Below are 26,508 nucleotides of genomic sequence, written 5' to 3'. Positions count from 1 at the left end.
TGTTAATATTTTAAATGTTTTAAAGCAAGTTAACCTTTTAGCTAGAAAAATGGGGTTAAAACAGAAGTAGAGCTAATTTGATAAATACAGTAAATACAAATGGTCTAAACACTTCAAAGAAAAGGCAGAAACTGTCAGACTGGATAAAAGTCTGGACCAGACTATGAGCTGTTCAAGAGAAATGCGCTTTAAGATATAAACATAGAGTGAAAGTAAGTATGTTAAGAGGAGATACCATGTCAACTCTGATAGTAAGGACTTGAGTGGGTATATTAATGCCAGACAAAGTAGACTTCAGAATGAAGAATGTTGCCAGGAATATTCTTGAGACTGTAACACATCTAAATACACGAGGTGAGAACTGGAAGATGTGAAAGGTCAGACTCATAAAGATAGTCGGAGGGTTGATGATCACCTCTCGTGACAGAAGGAACAAGTAGACAGAAATCAGTAAAGGTGCGGAGAACTTCAACAGCCTCATTGAACGATTTGACCCCTGGAATTTAATAAGCACTTTACCCAAGAGCTACAGAACATGTTCTTTTCAGGAAGAGTTCTCCAAATACACAAACTTAATGGAGGATGGAGGTGGTACCTCAGGTCAAAGAGAAAGAATTTAATGATGATCTGGGAAATTTGCTGTTCACATGGAAATAAAATAAAATAAAGTTAGCTCCCAACTCACATGATACCCAAAGATAAAGTTTAGGTGAATCAAACCTAATTGTGGAAAATAAATCTTTAAAACTTTCATAAGGAAATATAGGGAGATATTTTGTGACTTTTCAGTAAGGAATGATGTATTAAGGAAGTCTTTAAAAAGGCAAACCATAAAGGACAAAAAATTGATCAATTCAATTGTATTAAAAGTACAAACTATACATTAAAGGACATCAGAATCAATTTAAGAAAACACCACATGGAAAAAGATGTCTGTGCCACAAAAACGGCCAAAGGATTAAAGTCCTTTGTCAAGGACATGTCAAGCATTCCTGCAACCAATGTTAAGTAATAAACAGTACAAACAATTTAAGAGTTGTAAGGTAGTTAATGAGAGAAAAGTATCAAATGGTAAATAAATATCGTAAATAAATGGTAAATAAATATTGGTAAAATAAAATGGTAAATAAATATTGACCTCACTAATAATCAGAGAAATGCAAATTAAACTATAACAAAATTCCATTTCATACCCATGAAATCTCCAAAAATCTCATTATTCCAAATGCTGCAGAGGATGTAGAGAAAAAAGAGCTTGTAGGCATTGCTGTTGATACTGTAAGCTGAAATAACCCCTTCAGAAAATAAATTGCCAATATCTAGTGAATATGAAAATGCATGTTCACAACAATGGAAAAATTCCAGTCCTGGATATGCACATATGTGTGGCTTAGAGAAACTTTAGGTACGTAAGAAGGATTTTACAGAACTGTTTGTTCCTAACAGTATTGAATTTTGCTTGGAGATAGAGACATATTTATTATATGATAAAAGTGTATAGAACTTCTTGGTGAAGATAAACATCCAATCTAAGATGGTGACCAGCTCTTGGGGGGGTGCTGGGGGAGGGGGTGCTGGGGGAAAACAGGACCAACTGTGGTTTCAACTGTGTATTTATGACTTTATTTTATGAATACATGTTACATTATTCTCATTTTCTATGTCTGAAAATTTGCATAAATTTCAGTTATTGCAAATACTTTTGTAACTTTGTACAGATAACTACATTAATTACAAAAGTGTTGTTCATACAATTGCTGGTCTTTAAATTGCATCTGCTGCTGTAAAAGCGTCTGCAGTAAGCTTGGCAAGCTCCCCTTAACGCGCACTGTGTTACACAGTTTTAGAAACTAGAAGGGCGGGGGGGAGAACTCAGGCTTGTCGCGTGGTCATTGGGCTAAAGCCATATTTCTCAAGGTGGACTGGGACCCCTTAGGACCTCTGAGACCTTCTCAGGAGCCTGTGAGGTCAAGACTCTTTCTTAGCACTGAGGTGTTACTCTTTCTTCACAGTGTTGACCTTTGCCCTGAGAGTTCAAAGGCAGTGACAGGTGACCGGGCAGGTCCACACTTTGAATCCGAGCCGGCAGCGGTTCTGTGCTTCTGAGCCGGGCACTCACCGGAAGGTCCCTTCACTGGAAAATGTTCTGGGTGAAACAGCAAAATTACAAGTTCTACTAAACCTCGATGCTTGGGAAGGCTGACTTTTTAATATCCTTACAAGAGGAAAAGTGCGCACACAGCAGTCTCTGCAGACTGGAGCACAGTATCTGCGCTTTTTAGGAAAAGCCTGATGGCTGGGTTGCCAGCTGAAATAACTTTTTCTGTAGAATATCATTTTTACTTGAAAGAACTTACAGACAGACTAGTCAGCCACTGTTATTTACCGAACACCACAAAACTGAATGAAGCGAAATGGTCATTTCAAAGAAAGCCAGTGACAGTATTTGTTGCAAGTGATAAAATATGGACTTTCAACTGAAAGCTAAATTTTGAAAAATGCATTTCTATCCACCACAGAAACCTTCACAGCTTCCCATGCCTGAAAGAATTTTCTGATAAGATGGCAGGAGATGTTAGCCAATGTGATTTTTTGATGTTGTATAATGAAATGTGTCTACATTGAAACTCTCCAGAACTCAGTGAACCAATATTTTCCATGTGACCAAGACAGAATGCTATAAAACCAGGCAAAGGCAGAAGATCTGTTCACAGCAGAAGGTAAACCAACGCCCTTTAATGTAACAGAGAAGAAAAAGTTTATTGATAGTGTTTCAGATTCTTCATTGCAACTAATCTTTCAGACACTGTCAAGCCTGCTACAGTGTCAAAGAATGTCTACCATCATATGAACAAACTATTAGGAGTGTGTTTTTGGACAACCTGGCTGCCAGATTTTCTTCATGCCCTTCAACCAAAAACCACATTCACCTGATGATTATTGAAACTGGGGTGAGAACAAGTCAGACTTTGGGGAGATCTGTAAAGTTATAAAGCAAGACCACTGTTTATACTGAATTTTTTAATGGAAATACAGTGGTTTTCATAAACATGTTATTTATAGTAACGTGTAACAGCTTTATTATTGCTACTTTTAGTGAGTGAATAAATATTTAGACGTTTGATCTTAATTTCTAATATGGTAAATATTGAAAAATACAACCTTTATGAGCAAAAGCTCTCTGAGGCAACTTCTACGTGTATAAAGGGGCTGAGACCACAACAGTTGCTCACGTGTGGGACAAAGGACCCCTGTGTGCCTCCTGTCTCATAACTGTGGACATGCAGCTTCACAGACAGACGAGTCTGAGGACACGGCGAGGGAAGCGCGTGTTTCCTGGAAACACATCTACACTGGGTCACCGGGCCCGAGTGTGTGGGTGTAGAAGTGCTGGCTTAATTGCGTGGAATAAAGTTGTTCAGAGGAGACATTTCGGAGGGAGTGTGTTAAACAGCCAGAGTTCTGTTTCTGGCAGAGAAAAACGTCCCTATATTTCTTTCTATTTAAAATATTTAGGTGGGCACAGACTTAGACAACGAGCTCATGGTTGCCAGTGGGTGGGCGAGGGGGAGGTTGGGGGAGGGGGTTGGGGGGGTTGGGGAGGGGGAGTTTGGGAGTTTGGGAGTTTGGGGTGGACATGTCCACCGTGCTGGGTCTAAAGTGGGTAATCAACAGGGACCTACTCTACAGCACAGGCAACTCTGCTCAGAGTTATGGGGCAGCCTGAAGGGAGGGGAGTTTGGGAGAAAATGGATGGCTGAGTCCCTGCACGGTTCATCTGAAACTATCACAGTATTGTTAACCAGCTATATCCCAATACAAAATAAAAAAGTTTTAAAAAATAAAATAAAATATTTAGGTTGGAAACACGAGCCATATGGAAACATGACATTCTAACTGAGCACTGAGTAGGAAAGAAAGGGCCCCTCTCCTCAGAAAGGGTGGGGCCTCAGGCTTGCAGGAAGGATGCTGGGTGGACCAGGGGCCGTGCCCCGTGGCTTGAACCTTGGTCTGGCTCAGCCACCTCCAAGGCTCCAGTGGGTCTTTCGCATCAGCTGCTGTGGTCAAGCATTTAGCTTTGTTGGTGTTCTACCTGCAGCGCTAACTGAAGGCTCACACATCCACCCGTTCATACTTCAGATATTTATCAAATACTGATGGACACCCTCCCCATGTTGTACTGTTATGCGGGTGCTGGAAACATCTGTCTCCTCTAGGAAATGACCCTACGGGAGGAAAGCAGATAGTAAGCAATAGATGAAGGGATTTAATTCTAAGCATCAGAAAGGGAATCGTGAATGACGGCTGAGCACTGCCTTGGTTGGAGCAGGTGGAAGAGGCCTCTCTCCAGGGGACCTCTGGCAGGGAGAGAGGGTGGATGTGAGGCTCTGGGGAGGGTGTTCCAGGCTAAGGGGACAAAAGCTGGACTCGATGGGGTAGATGTACAAGCTGGAGGTCATCCGTGTTTCTGAGACGTCTGGCTGCATGTCCAGTCAAATGCCAGCAAACAGACCCAACGTGGTCTGCACAGGGACCTGCTGGTCAGTGGAGAAGCAGAGCCCAGGTGCACCCCTCTGTCTGCGGACAGACGGATGTGTGAGCCTTTCATTAGCAGCCTCCACCATGGAAGGTCCCTGAGCATGTCTCAGTCATCTCCAGGAACTCTTATCTCACCTCTTTGCCCACCAGTCAGAATGGCTAAAATAAAAATGGTGACAACACCAAATGCTGGCGGGGATGCTGAGAAAACGGACCCTTCGTCCACTGCTGGGGGGAGGGGTGTGCAAAGTGGAACAGTTGTTGGAGCAGAAGATGGGAGTTTCTTATCCAAATGAACACGCAGCTACATACAACCCAAGCCCATACTCCTGGGCATTGATCCCAAAGAAGTGAAGATACATTCATGTGGAAGCCTGTCCATGGATGCGCATAACAGCTAAGACTGGAAATGACACAGATGTCCAGTAATGGTGCACGTGGTAAATACACTGAGATTCCTCCACACCATGGAGCACAGTAAACAGGGTGAACTATGGCACAATGTGCTTGGCTGGAGCAGCCGTGAAGAGATACCCACATCCAAGGTAAGAGAAACCCAAGTAAGACGGTGGGCACAGAGAGAGGGCATTAGAGGGCAGACAGAGTGAAACCACAATCACAGACAGCTAGCCAATCTGATTACAGGGACCACAGCCTTGTCTAAGTCAATGAAACTAAGCCATGCCATGTGGGGCCACCCAAGACAGATGGGTCATGGTGGAGAGGTCTGACAGAATGAGGTCCACTGGAGAAGGGCATGGCAAACCACTTCAGTATTCTTGCCTTGAGAACCCCATGAACAGTATGAAAAGGCAAAAAGATAGGACACTGAAAGATGAAATCCCCAGGTCAGTAGATACCCAATATGCTACTGGAGATCAGTGGAGAAATAACTCCAGAAAGAATGACGGGATGGAGCCAAAGCAAAAACAACACCCAGTTGTGGATGGGACTGGTGATAGAAGCAAGGTTCGATGCTTTAAAGAGCAATATTGCATAGGAACCCGGAATGTTAGGTCCATGAATCAAGGGAAACTGGAAGTGGTCAAACAGGAGATGACAAGAGTGAACATCAACATTCTAGGAATCAGGGAACTAAGATGGACTGGAATGGGTGAATTTAACTCGGATGACCATTATATCTACTACTGTGGGCAAGAATCCCTTAGAAGAAATGGAGTAGCCATCACGGTCAACAAAAGAATCTGGAATGCAGTACTTGGATGCAATCTCAAAAATGACAGAATGATCTCTGTTCATTTCCAAGGCAAATCATTCAATATCACGGTAATCCAAATCTATGCCCCGACCAGTAACACTGATGAATGTGTGGTTGAACGGTTCTGTGAAGACCTACAAGACCTTCTAGAACTAACACCCAAAAAAGATGTCCTTTTCACTATAGGGGACTGGAATGCAAAAGTAGTAAGTCAAGAAACACCTGGCGTAACAGGCAAATTTGGCCTTGGAGTACAGAATGAAGCAGGGCAAAGGTTAATAGAATTCTGCTAAGAAAACGCACCAGTCATAGCAAACACCCTTTTCCAACAACACAAGAGAAGACTGTACGCACGGACATCACCAGAGGGTCAACACCGAAATCAGATTGATTATATTCTTTGCAGCCAAAGATGGAGACGCTCTATATAGTCAACAAAAACAAGACCAGGAGCAGACTGTGGCTCAGATCATGAACTGCTTATTGCCAAATTCAGACTGAAATTGAAGAAAGTAGGGAAAACCACTAGACCATTCAGGTATGACCTAAATCAAATCCCTTATGATTATACAGTGGAAGTGACAAATAGATTTAAGGGACTAGACCTGATAGACAGAGTGCCTGATGAACTATGGACGGAGGTTCGTGACATTGTACAGGAGACAGGGATCAAGATCATCCCCATGGAAAAGAAATGCAAAAAAGCAAAATGGCTGTCTGAGGAGGCCTTACAGATAGCTGGGAAGAGAAGAGAAGTGAAAAGCAAAGGAGAAAAGGAAAGATATTCCCATCTGAATGCAGAGATCCAAAGAATAGCAAGGAGAGATAAGAAAGCCTTCGTCAGTGATCAATGCAAAGAAATAGAGGAAAACAACAGAATGGGAAAGACTAGAGATCTCTTCAAGAAAATTAGAGATACCAAGGGAACATTTCATGCAAAGATGGGCTCAATAAAGGACAGAAATGGTATGGACCTAACAGAAGCAGAAGATATTAAGAAGAGGTGGCAGGAATACACAGAAGAACTGTACAAAAAAGATCTTCACGATCCAGATAATCATGATGGTGTGATCACTCACCTAGAGCCAGACATCCTGGAATGTGAAGTCAAGTGGGCTGTAGGAAGCATCACTATGAAAAAAGCTAGTGGAGGTGATGGAATTCCAGTTGAGCTATTTCAAATCCTGAAAGATAATGCTATGAAAGTGCTTCACTCAATATGCCAGCAAATTTGGAAACTCAGCAGTGGCCACAGGACTGGAAAAGGTCAGTTTTCATTCCAATCCCAAAGAAGGGCAATGCCAAAGAATGCTCAAACTACTGCACAACTACACTCATCTCATACACTGGTGAAGTTATGCTCAAAATTCTCCAAGCCAGGCTTCAGCAATACATGAACCATGAACTTCCAGATGCTCAAGCTGGTTTTAGAAAAGACAGAGGAACCAGAAATTAAATTGCCAACATCTGCTGAATCATCGAAAAAGCAAGAGTTTCAGAAATACATCTATTTCTGCTTTATTGACTATGCCAAAGCCTTTGACTGTGTGGATCACAATAAACTGTGGAAAATTCTGAAAGAGATGGGAATATCTACCTCTTGAAAAACCTGTATGCAGGTCAGGAAGCAACAGTTAGAACTGGACATGGAACAACAGACTGGTTCCAAATTGGAAAAGCAGTACATCAAGGCTGTATATTGTCACCCTGCTTATTTAACTTATATGCAGAGTACATCATGAGAAACGTTGGGCTGGAAGAAACACAAGCTGGAATCAAGATTGCTGGGAGAAATATCAATAACCTCAGATCTGCAGATGACACCACCCTTATGGCAGAAAGTGAAGAGGAACTAAAAAGCCTCTTGATGAAAGTGAGAGGGGAGAGTGAAGAAGTTGGCTTAAAGCTCAACATTCAGAAAACTAAGATCATGGCATCTGGTCCCATCATTTCATGGCAAATAGATGGGGAAACAGTGGAAACAGTGGCTGACTTTGTTTTGGGGGGGTTCAACATCACTGCAAATGGTGATTTCAGCCATGAAATTAAAAGACACTTACTCCTTGGAAGGAAAGTTATGACCAACCTAGATAGCATATTAGAAAGCAGAGATATTACTTTGCCAACAAAGGTCCGTCTAGTCAAGGCTATGATTTTTCCAGTGGTCATGTATGGATGTGAGATTTGAACTGTGAAGGAAGCTGAACACCGAAGAATTGATGCTTTTGAACTGTGGTGTTGGAGAAGACTCTTGAGAGTCCCTTGCACTGCAAGGAGATCCAATCAGTCCATCCTAAAGGAGATCAATCCTGGGTGTTCATTGGAAGGACTGATGTTGAAGCTGAAACTCCAATACTTTGGCCACCTCATGGGAAGAGTTGACTCATTGGAAAAGACCCTGATGCTGGGAAGGATTGGGGGCAGGAGGAGAAGAGGACGACAGAGGATGAGATGATTGGATGGCATCACCGACTCAATGGACATGGGTTTGGATAGACTATGGCAGTTGGTGATGGACAGGGAGGCCTGGCGTGCTGCGATTCATGGGGTTGCAACGAGTCAGACCCGACTGAGCGACTGAACTGAACTGAACTGATGGCACAAAAACCTGAATGATCTCAAGGGAGCTATGCTGAATGAAAAAGCCAATCTTGAAAGGTTACGTGGGGCATAACCAGCTTGCAGTGAAATTGCAGAGATGGAGGGTGGATCAGTGGTGATGGGGGTTAGGGAGTGGGGGCAGGGGGGAGGATGTGGAAGGGGCCCCAAGGGGGCTGTGAAGGGGCTGCCCGGTGTCTCACTGTGCTGGGGAGTTTGGGAACCTACAGGTGCGATTAATTTCACACAACAGAAACCCTCATGGGCAGTTGGGCGCGTGACACTGGTGAATCTGCAAGGCTGGGTGTTTCACATCGATGTCAGTATCATGCTATGATATCTCACTCTGGTTCCCAGGATGCTGCCTCTGGGGGAAGCAGGTGGGGGGTGTGTGTGGAGGCGTCTCTGTGTTGTTTCTTGCAGCGGCACGTGAATCTGCAGTTATTTCTTTGTTTGAAGACGACTAAGACAAAGCCATCCTAAAGGAGATCAGTCCTGAATGTTCACTGGAAGGACTGATGCTGAAGCTGAAACTTCAGTACTTCCACCACCTGATGTGAAGAGCTGGCTCATTGGAAAAGATCCTGATGCTGGGAAAGATTGAGGGCAGGAGGAGAAGGGGATGACAGAGGATGAGATGGCTGGATGGCATCACCGACTCAATGGACGTGAGTTTGAGTAAACTCCGGGAGTCGTTGATGGACCGGGAGGCCTGGTGTGCTGCGGTCCATGGAGTCGCAAAGAGTCAGACACGGCTGAGTGACTGAACTGAGCTGAAGACAAATCAGTGGATTTCACGCCATCACCACAGAGAACGCTCAGGCACTGTTGCCCAGAGCAGCGGAGGGCAGGACTGAAGAAGGTTATGAATCAACCACAGGCCCAGGGTTTCACTTGGTGGCTCTTGGCTTATGTGGTTCTTAGGGTCCCTCAACTGAAGGTGTGTCTGCCGGTCTCCCTCCTGCCCTATCGCTTGGGCAGGCCTCAGGATCTGTCACTGAACATTCCAGGCTCAGCTCTGGACAAAACCACGTGAACCAGGACAGGGGGGAGCTGGGGAGCCTGAAGATGGCCGCAGGAGCTGCCTCCAAGCCCAGGTGGCCGCAGGACCTGCCTCCAAGCCCAGGTGGCCCCAGGACCTGCCCTCCAAGCCCAGGTGGCCCCAGGACCTGCCCTCCAAGCCCAGGTGGCCCTAGAACCTGCCCTCCAAGCCCAGGTCGCCACAGGACCTGCCTCCAAGCCCAGGTGGCCACTTCTCCGGCTCACATCTCCATTTGTCCCCCATGTACCCCTTTGCTACCATCTTCCAGAACATTCCAAAGGCCCCAGCCCAAACTTTGTACCAAGTTACACTTGATCAAAAGCTGTCTAAATCCTTCTCAGCGTTGTCCTGACACTGAGAGGGGAATTCAGACCACTGCCCTCCTCGGTTTGCAAAGCCTGAAGTTTTCAGAGTAAGTGAGGATTGTTCAGCTGGGAACCATATTATTTTTCCTTCTAAGCCTGGCGTGGGTTTAGGAGTGAAGGGAACTCCCAAAGCGCAGTATGGATCTGCCAAGCCACAAACACTTAAAAACAGTTTCTAGACCTTTGCCAAACCCCTAAATCCCATGGAATCCTTTGATCCCTATTGAAGCCCTATAAAGTCAGACCACGTGTAAAGGGGCTTTTTGACCCATTTCCTAGGTTCTGTGAGTCTTGTGTGTCCATTTAGCAAGGCAGTGTGTTCTGATGGGCTTGAGACAGCTGGTACCAACCCTGCTGATGGAGCCAACGCTGAGGACCCAGCCCATAGCTGGACCAGTGGGCCACGCTCTGTGACGCAGGTTAGCCACCACCCTGGACTCCAGGTCGGCCCCTGGCTTCTTGGCTTCTCCTGGTGAGTGTTCAACCCTGCCTGGCCTTGGCTTCCTCATCTACAGCAGAGACCACCTGCCTAGCAGGGGCTCGGAAGAAAAATGCTGCTTGCTCTCTGCCCCTGCAGGCTTAGGTTTGAATTAAAAAATTGCCTCCCCGAGCATTCAGCCGGCAAAAAATCTGCCTGCAGTGTAGGAGACACAGGACACATGGGTTGGATCCCTGCGTTGGGAAGATCCCCTGGAGAAGGGAATGGCAACCACTCCAGTCTTCCTGCCTGTAAAATCCCATGGACAGAGAAGCCTGGCAGGCTACCGTCCATAGCATCGAAAAGAGTCAGGCATGACTGAGCAAATAAGCATATATACAAGACCATGTGAAATACTACTTGTGCTTATAACTTACCTCTTTTCCATGAACGTCAAAGTACTGTACCCCGTGAACACCCACCTGCAGGCTCTGTCCTCCCTGGGATTGCCGTGGAAACCCTGTGTGCGAGATGAGTTTCTGGCGGCCTGCACGAGAGCCTGCCACACAGAGGCAGAGCTGAGACCTCGGCTGGTCACATCCCACCCGAGCGGCCTGTTGCCGGTGAGGATATCAGAGTTGATCGGTTACAAATGATGAATGAGCATGATCCCTGGACCTCACACCAGGCTTTGAACTTCCTCCTGCCCTGTAGGCCCATCTGCACATCAATTTCCACCCTCCCTGCCTCCTAGAAGTTTGCATCTCTGGGACTCTTTGGTCACAGATACAGGAAACCCAGTCAAAGATGCACAGAGCCGGGGAGGCGGCCCAAACCCAAGCAGCGGTCCCATTGCATCTTGGGAGGTTCTGACTGAGCCCACGGGCCAGGGCGGGTTGAACACTCTCCCACATAACCACACAAGCACGTGCGCATATGCCGACAGCAGCATTCAGCAGTGGGCAAAACGTGGAGACAATCCAAATGTCCATCGACTGATGAATGGATAAACAGAATACGGTACCCACACAAGGGAACATCATTAAATCACAGGAAGGAATTAAGTGTTGCTGCGTGCTACACTGTGGTTGAACCTTGGAAACACTATTAGCTGAAAGAAGCCTGTAACTAGAGTCAGTATATTATGTGATTCAACCTCTATGAAGAGTCCAAACAGAAGGCCATAGAGACAGAGGGTGGATCAGGGTTTGCTTAAGGCCAAGGAGGGTGCTGAAGATGGGAACTTTGTGGGGTGACATGGTTTCTTTGGGGGCTGATAAAAATGGTCTACAGTTGACAGTGGAGATGGTCACACCACTCTATAAATGTATTAAAAGTCATTGAATTGTGTACTTTAAATGGGTGAACTGAGCATGAATGGTGGCCCCGTAAAGCTGTGAACAAAAACAGAAAATGCTCCATGCCTGTGAGTCTGTCCGTGAGCCTTGTCGGGTCCTAGACATCACTGGAGTCCCAGCTCTGATCCTGGTTCTCCGAGGAGGCCTCCGGCAGCTGAAGCCCACAGGGATCTCCCTACTCAGCTTCTATGGTCTCCGCTCTTTGCTCAGCCCTGCACCCAATTTGCCTGCATAGCTCAGACTCTCCCAGGAAAAGAGCAGCTGAAGGCAGTCTCTCCTGACAGTGGGCCCAGCCTCTGGGGTCCCCTCTCCCAGAGATGCAGAGAACACCGACTGTGCACATGTGAACCTCCAGAATCAGGATGCTGAAAGCATCTTCGTGATAATGGGCCCTCCTGAGCTCCGGTCTGGCCCCCTGTCCCAGGAGGCATCCAAGTCAGAGCCTGGCAGGGTCTCTCCAGATGGCGGACAGGGTCTGCTGGCACATAGAACAGTGGAGAACTTGATCCTCCCACTTTCTGGAAGGCACAGGGCCGTCTGCCTGGAGCTGTCCCGGGTGAAGCCCATGTGCATCAGGCTGTGAGCACATCCCACAGCGTGGGACCAGTTCCCCGAACCTGGGCCCCAGCCGGTGACCAGGGACGGACCCCCACCTGCGGCCAGGGGCAGGACGCCTGGGTGAGGACTCTGGGCGCCCCCTCGGTAAGCCACCCGTCACCTCGTCGGGTGGGAGAACGTGCCCACCAGAGGAGGCCACGTGAACGCGTTTGGAGGAAGAGCAGACGGCGACTCAGACAGAGGGTGCGGTTCTACGTGGGCCCAGCCCCTCCTGCTTCCCCTCCTCACACTCGCCTTCCAGTCTCTCCCCGAAGTCTCAGGATGCTTCTGTTGTCAGAACCGGGTCTAGACCTGCAGCCCCCGCTGAGGGGCAGAGCCCGCTCGGGGCCCCGGCGCTCCCCTGGGTCCCGCGGAGTCGCGTCCTCGGGATCCTCAGGCCAGGCCCTCTGTGCTGTCCTTCAGGCAACGCCTGACTTAGAACACGTGGCCCTGGAGCACATGTAAGACGGAAAGTTGATTATTTTGATCCCCGTTTTTTTTTTCTGAAAAGCAGTATTGTTTTTCTTTTTTCCTGCTAAAGAAAAATAACCTAAAAAATGACAGATCTGGAAGAGTATCATGCTCAAATTGTTCATGAATAGAAAAGGATTCAGCAATAAGTTATTTATGCAGATTCATACAAAGATACAACTGGGAAGGGGACAAGTTACTCCACTGAAGTGACTCTGGGGGAGTTTGATGTGTTTCCCTCTTATTTTATGCATTCTTCGGAGAAGGCAATGGCACCCCACTCCAGTACTCTTGCCTGGAGAATCCCAGGGGCGGCAGAGCCTGGTGGGCTGCCGTCTATGGGGTCGCACAGAGTCGGACACGACTGAAGTGACTTAGCAGCAAGTGTCCCCATTCCTTTCTTTCATTCCCAGGGGTAAAGTGACATTTATACGGACTGGCACGTGTATTTGTTTGGTCCCCTCAGTGGACACCTCTCTTCCTGGCACTCCTCTCTCCTCCTTTACTGTGGGAGACCCCGTGACTGACCAGGCTGAGGCCAGCGGTTAAGTTTTCAACCTGGGACTCCCGAAACACATTAGTAAGGTTTCAGACAGACTGAAAAGCTGGGAGACCTTTATTTTCTCATGGGGACCGTGTTTTCCTTCTGAGGCCGAGCCAGCACCACTGCAGGTGTCCAGGGTGTGTTTGACCGCTTCCGTGGAGCGTGGGTCCTGGCTCCAACCGCCCCAGGCTCCAGCTCCTGCTCTCACCCGCTGCGGAAGGCCATGAGCTGTCCCCGACGCCGGTCTGGATTTGCTCACACGCCTGCCCCAACCAGGGGTCAGCTCCGTGCTGGCCGACTGCCTGGTTCCCCACGGAGCCTGCCGCTTGGGACTTGCCTTTTCTGTCTCTGAACTCAGCTACGTCTTTCAACACACACACGTGTGTGCATGTGGGTTCTATCCATGAGAACTGGATATTTTTGGCTGAACACATTTCCACATCAGCTCTGTGCGCTCTGTTGTGCAAAATCTGTGTGATGTTAGTAAGTAGGAAGATAAGTGCTCCTTCAAATGCATTCTCCCTTCCTGCTGCGTATTCCCTGATGCCAGCAACTGAGAGGTTAAAACAATGGTCTTACCAGGAGGCATGGTGCAGTACAAAACCCAGCAAAGGAGTGAGAAGGGCTGAGAAAGAATAAAAGCAAGTAAAGGTACAACCTTCTCAGGATACTGGATGTTTCGACATTAGAGATCGTGGTGTATTCCAGACCAATTTCGACATCCCGCGGTGCACTGGGCCAGGAAGATGAGTGATCCCCTACACACCCCTGAATATTACTGGAATGGATCATTCTTTTGAATGACTCAGGGAAGCCACACACTCCATCCTACCTGACCACACCTGGGAATCACCTGAGGCCAGGTGTGCTGGGCCCAGGTGTGGTGTGAGGATACCCCTGCCCTTTCCCGGTGCTGGTCCAGTGCTGGCCCCGTGTAGAGGGGGCAGTTCTCGTCTCAGTGACCGTCACACTTTCACCAAGAGTCCGGGCTGCATTGGATGAGGAGCTGGGAGCCTCCACCTGTGTGTGAGGAGAACTTCTCCAAGCTCCTCCCTGCCCAGCACGAGTTCTGATGTCAGCTCCTCAGGAAAGGAAATCTTTTCGTCCTTGTTATTATGGGGAACTTGGATATTATTATCCATAAGGATACTCAGGGTGTATGCAAGGTTTTGTACTCGGCATTTTCTGCCTTCAAGCATCACACGTTTTTCTTGTTTCTTCATAATCTTGAGCATCACAGGAGAAGCAGTATAATATCCATCCCAGTCAGCGACCATAAATTAGCTACCGTTCTCCAACTGACAGGCGTCCAGAGTGCTCTGAGAGTCGGATACTTCTGCAGTAAGCCTCTTCACGCATAGGCTTTTAACCATTTTTGGAATTTTCTTTCAGAATGATTTCCCAGAAATGTCACTGAGAGGTCAAATGGAACAAACAATTTTATGGTTCTTGTCATGTGCTGCCAAATGCTTTTCTAAACAGCTTGTCTGCTTTGCCGTGCCCGGGAACGTGGGGGTGGGCAGGTAGAAGGATCTTGGGATAGCGCCAGGCTGCCCATGGCCTCCAGAGGGTCGCTTCTGTGAGGGCTTTGGAGATGATCGGAAGTGGCCTTCGCAGCCGGTCTGGCGGGTAATTCTAGCTGAGTGCAGAGCGGGCAGTCCTGGAGGCGAGAAGGCGCATGTCCAGTCTAGTCCAGCTCATCCTCCAGGCGGCAAGAGGAAGAGGCCCCTGCAGGCTGAAGGAGATCCTGGCTAGAAAAGCAGATTAAGTCAAGGGATAGATACCTGGCCCGATTCCTATCCATTAGGAGTTTGTTAAAACAACCAAGGGTTCCCCCCCTGACCAGTCCATCCATTCATCCCACAATCTCCAAGACCCATGGGACCCTATATGGGAATCACCGAGAAGCTACTTACTCAGACAGTCCCTTGATGGCCAGCGACAGTGACAGATTATAACCCACAGATGGACACAGCAGTCCATGAGACCACACTGAAACAAGGGCAATAAGTGAATAAGGGGGAAGGAAGAACTTTCCTACAGCGGCATGCACGTGAGTTGGCAAATGTGGAAGGGATATTGGGCTTGGAGAACCACACACCGCAGCATCACCGACAGCAATTGTTCAGCCTGGAGCCTCCAGTGGCTGCAGATGACTGGTGCGGAGTTGAGAGCAGTCTCGGGCTGAGGCCTCCCAGGCGCTAGTAAAGCAGAGAAGGGGAGGTGATGGAGCCACAGGCGAGCCTGGAGGCCCCAGCCTACCAGGTGCCCCCACACTGGCTGCGCCACCCACAACCTCACCTCTGGGTGGACCTGCCTAACTGCATCCATGGATTGAACCCTGCAAACACCTGCCCTACAGGCTCTACCGTTGTCGAGTTCAGGGAAGACAGAAGGGCTGAGGAACTGTTCCAGAAAAGAACGAGCTCAACAAAGCACGACATTCAATGTACCATGTGATCCTGGACTGGACCCTGGGCTGATCAAAATGGCCACAAAGGGGAATAAAGGACAAGCTGACACATAGGACTGTAAACTCCAGATTACTTACGAGAACTGTATTATTGCTTCATTTCCTGTTAGGAATATCTTTATTTTCAGAAAATATTCAAAAATATTTAGGGGAAGGGATGTGGTGTTTGCAGCTTACCGCAAATAGTTTAGGTAAAAAGTATCTATCTATTATCTATCTCTCTCTCTATCAACCCATCATTGAGAAAGGTAGCTCCAAATGGGGAAAATGTTTGTAACTGAAGAACCTGGGTAAAGCTTGTAAAGGAATTCTATGTTCTACTTTTTCGAAGTGGTAATACAGATGAATTCTATATATGAAGCTTTCAGGATTTTTTTATACTTTCTTCCCATCTAAGTGGCACGGGGTCTAGGGGAACACTGGCCTGCAGTTGTGGAAAGGAGCAATGAAGCAGCTTACTGAGGGTGATATAGTTCATATGGTGCAGAGATGGGTCTTCGCTGTAATTCTGGCTCATGACGACGGGTCAGCAGCGTGGGTTACCACTGGTCCTCCACCCAAACCAATCCCAGTGATGCAACAAACAGCAGAGGGCAGTTGGTGAATCTAAACAAACAAACAAACAAAAAAACCTTGAGAACCTCTGGGTTCAAGGATGTGGCGAAAAGAGAACCCTTGTGCACTGCTCCTGGGAACGTAAGTTGGTGCAGCCGCTGTGGCGGAGTATGGAGGATCCTCGAAAAATTGGAAGTAGAACTACCATATGATCCAGCAATTTCACTCCTGGTTATTTTTCCAAAGAAAACAGAAACACTAATTTGAAAAGATAGATGCCCTCCGATGTTTACTGAAGCATTCTTTACAATAGCCAAGATATGGAGGCAATCTAAATGTCCATCAACAGATGCAAATGGATTGAGCAGATGTGGTATTTATATGCAATGGAATATTACTCAGTCGTAAAAAAGAGTGAAATCTTGCCATTTGCAACAATATGGAGGGATCCAAGTCAGACAAAGACGAATATGACAAGTGTGATTTTACTTATATTTGTAATCTAAAAAGCAGAACAAACTAAATGAGAAAAAAGCCAGATTCATAGAACAAATGGTGATTGCCAGAGGGAACAGGGTAGGGGACTTGGTGAAATAGGTGAAGGTGATTAAGAGGTACAAAACTCCAGTTGTAAGAGCATAAACTGTGGGGATGTAATATGGAGAGAAGGAATAGTATCAATAATATTGTAATAACTTTGTATGGGGACAGGAGGTCCCTTGACTTATCATGGTGATCACTTCTCAGTGTACGAAAAGATCAAAGCACCATGTGGTATACATGAAATTAACATTATATTGTTCTATTTCAATTTTAAAAATTCCAGCGCAGGCAAAGCCCTTTCTAGGCGAGCTGCGTTCACCAACCATTTACTTTCCTGAGGGCATTTTCTGAGTCTGGGCAGAGGCTGGTGTTGGAGCTTGTCCTAGGCAATGGGGCTGTCTTGGGGAAAAATAAGTGCATGAATATTTTGAAAATCACATGGGCTGGTGTGAGAGATTAGAATCTAGAGGAGACCAAGATGTATAGCTGTTTTCTCCTGCAGACTCCTTGCCAGGTACTGTGGGTGCAAGAGATGGAGCAGCTAGGCTGAAAAGGCAGTGAGACTGCCAACCACCTCCTTAGCTAGGGAGACCCCCAGTCAGCCTCTGTAACAGTCAGTTCTATGTGTCAGTTTGACTGGATCCGAGGACGTCCAGATGGCTGATCAAGCATTGTTTCTGGGTGTGTCTGCCAGCTGTTTCTAGATGAGATTGGCATTGGACTTGGTGGACTCAGTAAAGTAGATGCTGTCTCTGGTAGTTTTAGTTGCCAAGTTGTGTCTTGTGACCCCACGGACTAGCCCGCCAGGCTCTTCTGTCTATGGGATTCTCCAGGCAAGAATACTGGAGTGGGTTGCCATTTCCTTCTCCAGGGGACCTTCACAAACTAGGGATTGAATCCTGGTCTCCTTCATTGCAGGGGAATTCTCTACTGACTGAGCCCCCAGGGAAGCCCAACACTTGAAGGCTTCAATAGGATAAAGAGATGGAGGAAGAAATTCACCCCTTTTCTTTCTGCCTCATTGCTTGAGCTGTGCGTCAGTTTCTATGGGTTGATTCCTCATAATAAATCTCTTTTTCTGTCCTACTTGCTCTGGTCTCTGGAGAAGCCAGGCTGATGCAGGTACCATCCTTCAGACCTGGAAAACACAAACATGGATTAATTCTAATGCTGCGGCCCAATCTTGAGAAACCTCAGTTTCTAACTAGGGTCTGTGGGGGCGGGGAAGGGGGCAACCTCAGGGGAACAGTCACATCAACTGTAGTCTCTGGTGTTTTGTATGCACAGCATCCGGCTGACAACCAAAACTTCCATAAATATGAAGTATGTAAATACGAGTCATGATCGCTAAAAAGCAGTCAATAAAAGTAGATCAACAGATGATTCAGATGCTGGTGTCAGCACTAGGGCTTGACGTTAACAATTACAAACCTGTCCAAGACGACACGGGAAGGATGTGCCAAGTGGCTGAAAAGAAGGAAACTTTCTAAAAAAGGTTAGAACCTATAAAAAAAAAATCAGCTACACATTGCACATGAAAAGCATAGTTCCTAAAATTAAAAACTCGCTGAATGACAGCAGACAGGGCACAGGAGAAGGCAAGATGAGTGGACTGAAAGGAAAGACTAGAAAGAACAGACCTGAATCCAAGTCAACGGGACTAACTTACTTACATTTGGAGTCTCAGAGGAGGGGTGGGGGAGGGTGAAGCTGAAGTAGTATTTGAAGAGTTCATGGCTGAGGTTTTTCAAGACTGACTTCAGACTTCAGTCCACTGATTCCAGAAGCTTCATGGAGCCCCACTCAGTCTGTGTGAGAAGAAAAGTCATCCCAGGGCTGGCGGAGCTGGTGGATTAAATCAACGACTTGACTACACTCTCACTGGGGTGATGAACAGCGCAAAACTGGTCCTTCCGGACTTTCCAACCACTGAGCATTCCTTTCTCTCTGCTCAGATGTTAGATCATCACAGCGAGGAGGCAGTTCTAGAACAAGACAGTGCCAAGGAGGGAATGTGACGTGTGGCACTAGACACTTTCCACCCTGAGATGCACCCTCCTTCCTACCACTAAGTCCTCAGAAGCGGGCCTGGCATGACTTCATCCTCTCCCCTCAGATACCAATTCCCAGCAAAGATAGAGAAGATCCCAGGAAAGCACAACCTCCCAGCAAAAGTAACAAGACTTCTTAGGAACATGACTGCTATAAAGAGAAAGACGACAGGGTGAGAAAGAAATGCATTCCAGATGAAGCAGGATCAATGGAACAAGAATTCCATTTACTCCATTAAAGCAGAACAAGAAGCTTTGAAAAAGCTTGTTCGATCTCTTCTAATAAGTAAGACGGGTGGAGAGTATTGGGAAGATGAAGGAGCAAGTAATTATATAGAAAAGAAAAAACAAGGGGGCATTTATTTATTTATTTATTTAAAAATATCAGTAGCTAGGTTTAATGTGAAAATGAATTCAGCTTGAGAATAGTAAATGAAAAGACCAGTCTTAGGAATCATCTAAAAGAAACAATGAAGATAGGAAAAGGACTTTTATAGCAGAAATCCACGGGATACAGAAACTGAAGAATTAACTTTCCAGATGTTAGGGTCCCAGAGAAGAGAAAACAGTAAGAATGAAGGAGACAAATTTGAAGAACTCTGGACCAAGAATTTCTCAGATTTGAGGAATATGTACAATCTCAATAAGCAGGGGAGACAGCCAGCCACATCTCAATACACTATAGAGAAACTTATGATTACAAAGGAGACGAAATTATAAAACTGCCAGAGGGGGAAAAACAGTAATTTTTAAAGGAACAGCAATCAGATTGACATCTCTGATCAATGACAAAACTGGATGCAATAGGATGCAGAGTGACAGTGTCCACGTCAGAAGCCCACAATCTTTAACCTCACCGTTTATACCCAGCTAAGTCATTGTGTGTGCTTTGGCAAAAAGATAATAATACTATACTTCCCTGGTGGCTCAGACAGTAAAGCATCTGCCTACAATGCGGGAGACCCAGGTTCAATCCCTGGGTCGGGAAGATCTCCTGGAGAAGGAAATGGCAGCCCACTCCAGGATTCTTACCTGGAGAATCCCATGGACGGAGGAGCCTGGTGGGCTACAGTCCATGGGGTCACAAAGAGTCAGACATGACTGAGTGACTTCACTTCACTTCACTTGGCAAAATAAGGACGTTTTCAGCCTTGGGGCTTCCCTGGTGACTCAGTGGTAAAGAATCCACCTGCCAGCGCAGGAGACACAGGAGACTCAGGAGACACAGGGGCCTGAGAGGCTACAGCCCACGGGGTCGCAAAAGAGTTGGACATGACTCAGTGAGCTAAACAGCAAAAACAAAGGAAGCCTCAGAAATTGTATTATACAAAGACCGTTTGGGAGACATTGTTTAAAAAGTTTTACAGTGAGAAAAAAAAGAACTCTAGAAATATAAGAAGTCTGAGTGACAAATCACTTACTAAAGCAATGAGTAAAATTAAACAAACAAAAAGGTTTATCTATAATAAACTGTAGACAAAACTTTAGATGAACATCCGCATGCTATGGAGGAGGGTATAGGAGAGTCAGACAAGACACAGCTACTGATAAATTTAAGAACTGATAAGGAGAATCAGCAGGGCTTCCCTGGTGGCTCAGACAATAAAGAATCAGTCTGCAATTCAGGAGACCCAGGTTCAATCCCTGGGTTGGGAAGATCCCCTGGAGAAAGGAATGGCAACCCACTCCAGCATCTTTGCCTAGAGAATTCCATGGACAGAGGAGCCTGGTGGGCTACAGTCCATGGGGTCTCAAAGAGTCGAATATGACTGAGTGACTAACACTTTCGCTTCAATTTCAAGGAGAATTAGCATTATTATTAAAAAGAATAAGCAACTGGGAGTTTAAATTAACTATTATTATTGCTTATTCTTGTTAATTATTCTTCCCAATCCCTCTCCTTCAACCCCAAACCCTGTTACAAGTTAAGTACTTATCAGTAAGGAACTGACTTCTGTAAAGGATTCAAAGGAACTCATCTCTGAGGAGGTCCCGAGGCTCAGGATTAAAAGAGACTGCCTGTAACCCTAAGAAGAGGGGTTTTGTGGGCCACGGGGACTCAGTCCCTGTGTGACAGCTGGACTGCAAGGCAGTTGAGGGAGGCAGAACCCTGGCTGTGCCCTGAGGCTCCCAGGACCTCTGGCTCAGAGCCGCAGACAGGTGCCAAGTCTTCCTGCTGGCAGGGGACGCAGGCTGAGCTGGCCTGGGCCTGAGATGCCAGCCAGGTCTGCACCATCTGACTTCCATTGAGTATCTGGGAGGTGAGTGGCTGTTACAGCTCCACATTACCCAGACAATTAGGCAGTCCTGTCCTCAAGGGACCTAACAGTCTAATGGGGGACACAGATGTTCAGACGTGTTTCAGACACATGCCGTGGTTAAAAGTGTAGGCTTAGGTTTCAGGAAGACTTGGGATAAAGTCCCTGACTCACTGCTATGTAGCTCTAGGCAAACTCAGTTTTCTCTCTGGAGCCTCAGCTTCCACACCTGTAAAATGGGGATGAAGTCAACAGTACCAAGCGAGAAGAGCTCTCCTTAGGATCTGAACTGATGTATAGAAACTGCTGAGCACAGAACCTTCAGCTAGGGGGTTACTACCTGGTTGCAACTTGAACATTAAAATAGTGATTCTTGAGAAAGAGAGAGCGTCTGTCGTGCACAGCTTTGAGAACTGTGTTCAGTCTATTTATTGCTGTATAATCTACAGTCAACTAAATCTTTAGACAGCATCACCAACTCAATGGACATGAATCTGAGCAAACTGTGGGAAATTGTGAAGGACAGGGAAGCCTGGCGTGCTGCAGTCCACGGGGTAGAAGTCAGACACGACATAGCGACTGAACAACAACATCTTTGCAGCAGGGGTGGCCCTGTACGCGACCCGGTGAGAAAGCCTTGTAGGGCAGCAGGCTGGAAGGGCAGGGTAAGGGGAGGGGGCATGTGGGGCCTTGGGGTGGAGGAGGACGTGAGCTGCAGGATGGAGGTCAAGTTGGAGTGAGACAGAGCTGGCCCATCTGGTGCCTGGGGAGCCCAGAGCTTCCAAGAAGAGAGACTTCTGCCCTGAGCAGGGGCCTTGGGAGGGAACAGCCCTGCCCACAGCAGGGTGGGCTACATAGACCAGGACCGGGGCCAGTTCTCAGAGGGTTCAGGTACCACTGGGGGAGCATGGAGGTGGCTGGGCCTTAAGCAGAGAAAGGCATGGCCTGGTGGTCTGAAGGAGCGTGCTGGTGCAGACTTGAAGACAGAAATCTTGGCAAGAAGATGAGTGGGCTGGCCCCGAGAGTGGCTGTGGGTTAGGAAGGGGCCACGTGGGTGGCCATGTTCAGTGATCAGCCACGAGGGGGAGGAGGGAGATAGGAGAGACGCCCGAGGCCTGGGTCCTGCCCTGGCCGGCTCCTCCTGCCTCCTGGACCCAGAGCACCCGAGGTCTGCGAGACCCCTCTCGCCGGTGCCAGGACAAAGCGGAAGGGATGCGCCGTCCCCGAAGCGCACAGCCGGGCTCGTCAATGCCTGCAAGCGCTCCACGTCTTATTATACGAGTGCATGAAGAGCCATTTGCATAGTTCAGACTTTTCATTGCTCGAAAATAGACAAGAATCACTACCCAACAGTTGCTATAGATATGCTCTCACCAGTACTAGATTTTATTTTTAAAAATAATTGGCTTTATTGTGCTAGAAATAGTCGCTGTACATATTATATGCATTTTTAAAGTTGGCTTGCTTTGACTTTCATGGACCCAATAAATAAAATTAATTCCGTGTCTCTCGATGAAGGAAGTTAATTTGTTAGGCAAGTAATCGAAAGACTATTTCATGCTTAATTGCCCGGTGCTCTTGCTAAGTGATACCTCTGTCCCCCCTGGAGGCCCTGGAGGACGGAGGCCAAGGGTGACTGTGGCTATCACGTCTCCAGTCCCAAGGTGGTTAACTGGGCCCGCAGGAGGCACGTGGCCACCTAGAGAGAGACACAGGGCTGTGGGTCTGCATAGACGGGGCCTCTGATATGCTCTGTCCCCCCAGGGAGACACGTGAGAGCTGCTACTTCTTTAGATCAGAAGTCTCAGCCTGAGATGCTGGTGCAGCCGGTGGGGACATGGGTGTGGGGGCTGCCCCTGGGAGGACGCAGGGGTCCACAGGGGCCCAAGACTGGAGACCCTGGCCCCCGTGTGCGTGCTAAGTTGCTTCAGTCATATTCTACTCTCTGTGACACCAGGGACTGCAGCCCGCCAGGCTCCTCTGTCCATGGGATTCTCCAGGCAATACTGGAGTGGGTTGCCATTTCCTCCTCCAGGGGATCTTCCTGACCTGGGAACTGAACCTACGTCTCTGTACATCTTCTGCATTGGCAGGCGGGTTCTTAACCACTAGCACCGCCTGGGAAGCCCTGGGCAAGTGAGGGGCACTCAGTCCACAAGCTGGCCTGTGGCCACACCTGTTAGAATGACGGGCTTGGTGTCAGGCCTGTGTGCTCAGATGGGGACTTACTGGGACCCCAAGCACCCAGGCCAGGAGTGAGGAGGAGAACGCTGGGCCCAGTGGGACAGGACAGAGGCAGACCACCTTCCCTGTCAGCCTGGATGCTGTGGGCCTCCAGGAGCGGCCAATCGGGCTGGAAGCACAGTAGGTGTTAGGGAGGCTGGGCGGTGAAATAGAGTGATCCTAAGGTCCACCCCACCCAGGAAGAGTCCAGGAGACTCTGAAGAGCCCAGGAAGACTGTGGGGGCGGGAGCAATTTCGCTGCACCCCCTACCCCGGATCTGGCTCTGCGAAGAGGAGCTCAGGGCCTGGCTCCGGGCTGCCTGTGCAGCACTGAAGCCTGGAGGTACAGGAGCGAGGGCTCCCTGGAGGAGGTGTGGGGATCTGGGACACCATTGCTCCCTGGTATGGACAGGGAGAGAGCAGAGGGGGCTGGTGCATCCTTGGGGAATGAAAAGAGAGTGTGCAGGGGAGAGACTGGGGTCAGGAACCACCTCGTCCACGGGGAATGGGACCCGACGAGATGGTGGAGGGGAGTCTTTAGTGCCAAGCCTGGCCTTCTTGACAAGCAACCGCATTAGAGCAAATATTTTCCCTTTGTGGACACACTCAGCATGCAGCTAAGAGCTGCTTCCAGGCACAAATGCACAAAAAGGCGACTTTCCAAAGCTGCTATCTTCGGAGTGGAGGGTCTTCTCTGTCCCGGGCAGGGAGGGGTGGGCTGCTCTGGGGGGAGTGGAGGGTCTTCTCTGTCCCGGGCAGGGAGGGGTGGGCTGGTCTGGGCGGAGTGGAGGGTCTTCTCTGTCCCGGGCAGGGAGGGGTGGGCTGGTCTGGGCGGAGTGGAGGGTCTTCTCTGTCCCGGGCAGGGAGGGGTGGGCTGCTCTGGGGGGAGTGGAGGGTCTTCTCTGTCCCGGGCAGGGAGGGGTGGGCTGGTCTGGGCGGAGTGGAGGGTCTTCTCTGTCCCGGGCAGGGAGGGGTGGGCTGGTCTGGGCGGAGTGCACCCACCAGCCTCGCCTCTTGCTCTTCACTGGCTTCAGTGGGGAGTCACCGCTTTATTGGTCAATAACTTCTGAAATTTTAGTTTTGTAAAAAAAAAAAAATCTGATCGTTTTCTTCCCTGTGGGTGTGGGGAGGTATGTATATGCGTGAGTGCACGAGGGGTGTGCAGGGGAGACGTGCGTTGGGGGGCATTTGTGTCAGCGAGAAGCATTGGAGCTGACGATGCCTCCTCTGAAGAGGGTGGCTCAGTCGGCCTCTGACCTCCAGGGCGGAGGGGGTGGAGTGGGGGGAGGGGGCGCTGTGCGACTGGCTCCTCCCTGGACACTGATTCTGTGATCTGCATCTATTCAACAGCCTCCAGGCCCAGGAGCAATTTTTTAATGAAACAGGCAAAATTTAATTGGAGATGACTGTTTCTAAAACTTCTTGCAGCAAGATGGCATTCATGACATCCGTGTGACTAAGGGATGGGAAGCTTCGGGGGAGTCTCACGCCTGGATTGAAGGCATGTAGGGCTGATGGCTCCTCGCTCTGCCTGCTCCTCGAACCGGACATCACAGGGAAGTCCACCCACAGGCCGAAGGACCACTGCCCGTCACTCCCTGGCCCCACCCACAGCATTCTCAGTGAACGCATGCATGAATGAACACGCGGAGTTCATTCATGACATGTGACGCTCCCTGCCCGCACATGTCACCCGGGCCAAGACCCCCACCTCGCGCCTTCTGGGAGAGCCACGGGCCCTCCGGGGGATGCCCTGGCCCAGCAGCAGTTCTCACCCCTGTGAGCTTCAGGACTCAGAATTAGCAAGGACCCCAAGGACCCTTGGTGTGCAGTTATACCTATTGCTATTCGCCTCACCTCAAAGTAACACTGAGAATTTTTAGAATATCTGTTAATTCATCTAGAAATAATAATAATCCCTGTACATGTTAACATATTTCTACGAATAAAATAGCATATTTCCGCTGCCAAAAAAAAATTTAGTGGGAAGAATGGCATTGTTTTAACTTTTATGATTCTTTTCCACATCTGGTCTAAAGGAAAATACGCTGTTTCTCTGTCTGCTCGAAAGGTGTCACTTTGGTTGAAGTGCGTGAAGGCAGTCTGGCCTCACGCGGTGTGTCGTTTCCAGACACTGCGTTGGGTGGCTTTTCCAGGTCATCATGTGCATTCTGCTTTGATGCCACACCCAAATTTGACGAGTGGCAATTTCTTTTTTTTAGTTTATTTTAATTGGAGGACAATTAGTTTATAGTATTCTGATGGTGGAACCTGAAACCTTACCAGCACTTAATGACACGAACTCCGTGTGCGCAGTCCCATTAAATTTAAGGGCCAGTCTTTCACTTCGAGTGGATCTTTTAACAAAGCACGATTTGCCAACGTGACAGTGGGTCGCCATTTCTTAGAAACAGTGGAAGCTGTTTCTTTACTGAGTTTTCCAGATTTCCTGAGCACTGAAACATTTCCTCATACAAGATTTAGCAAACCACATTCATTCATATCACCATCAATTCATCAGAAAAGGGCTGGGGACTGGTCAAGCTCAGGGTGCAGACAGAAGCTTTCCAAAATTCTGACCTTCATCACTGACAGCGGGGAGGAGGCCCAGGTCATCTCTGCGTGTGTCTCTGCAGGACACGTATTGGGGACGCACGAGGGTCCCTCAGCACCATCACTGACACAGTGACCTCCGGATGTCCGCCCTCCCCGGACGGCCCTCCCACAGAGGGCCCGCGTCCCACTGCAGACGTCTGTCCCTGAGTCCAGCCCCCACTGGCTGGGCCCCGCGTGCCGCCTCCAGCTGACATGGGCCCCAATGCCCACTCCCGGGAATCTGGGGCGGGCGTCACCCTCACAGCCAAGCAGAGTGGGCATGTTTGTTTCCGCAGAAGCTGATGCTTTGTTTTTAGTAAACATCTGACAGTTTGATTTTGAAGAATTCTGAGAATGAAATACTCCAAAACCTGTCTTCTAAGACATGACTGAAAGCACAGGGACATTTTCATGGAGTCTGGCACGCACTGCCGCGTGTGAATGAAGAAGGAGTCTGTCCCTGAGGCTGCGGCAGGTGGGCATGGCCTGGTGGGTGGTCCACAGCAAGCGGGCTCCTGCTCCCGGGAGGCCGAGGCCAGGGCTCTTCTCTTCCGTCTGCTCGGGCCCCTCTCCTTGGAAAGACACGCGGACACACACGCCGTGTCTGGCCTGCTGGTGGGCCTGGGCGATGCTGTCTGTCACCCTCTAGCGTCCTCCTC

The sequence above is a fragment of the Giraffa tippelskirchi genome, chromosome 5 (assembly GCF_054371585.1).
Source record: "Giraffa tippelskirchi isolate mGirTip1 chromosome 5, T2T-mGirTip1v1.2.pri, whole genome shotgun sequence".
NCBI lineage: Eukaryota > Metazoa > Chordata > Mammalia > Artiodactyla > Giraffidae > Giraffa > Giraffa tippelskirchi.
This window is presented reverse-complemented; position numbering follows the sequence as displayed.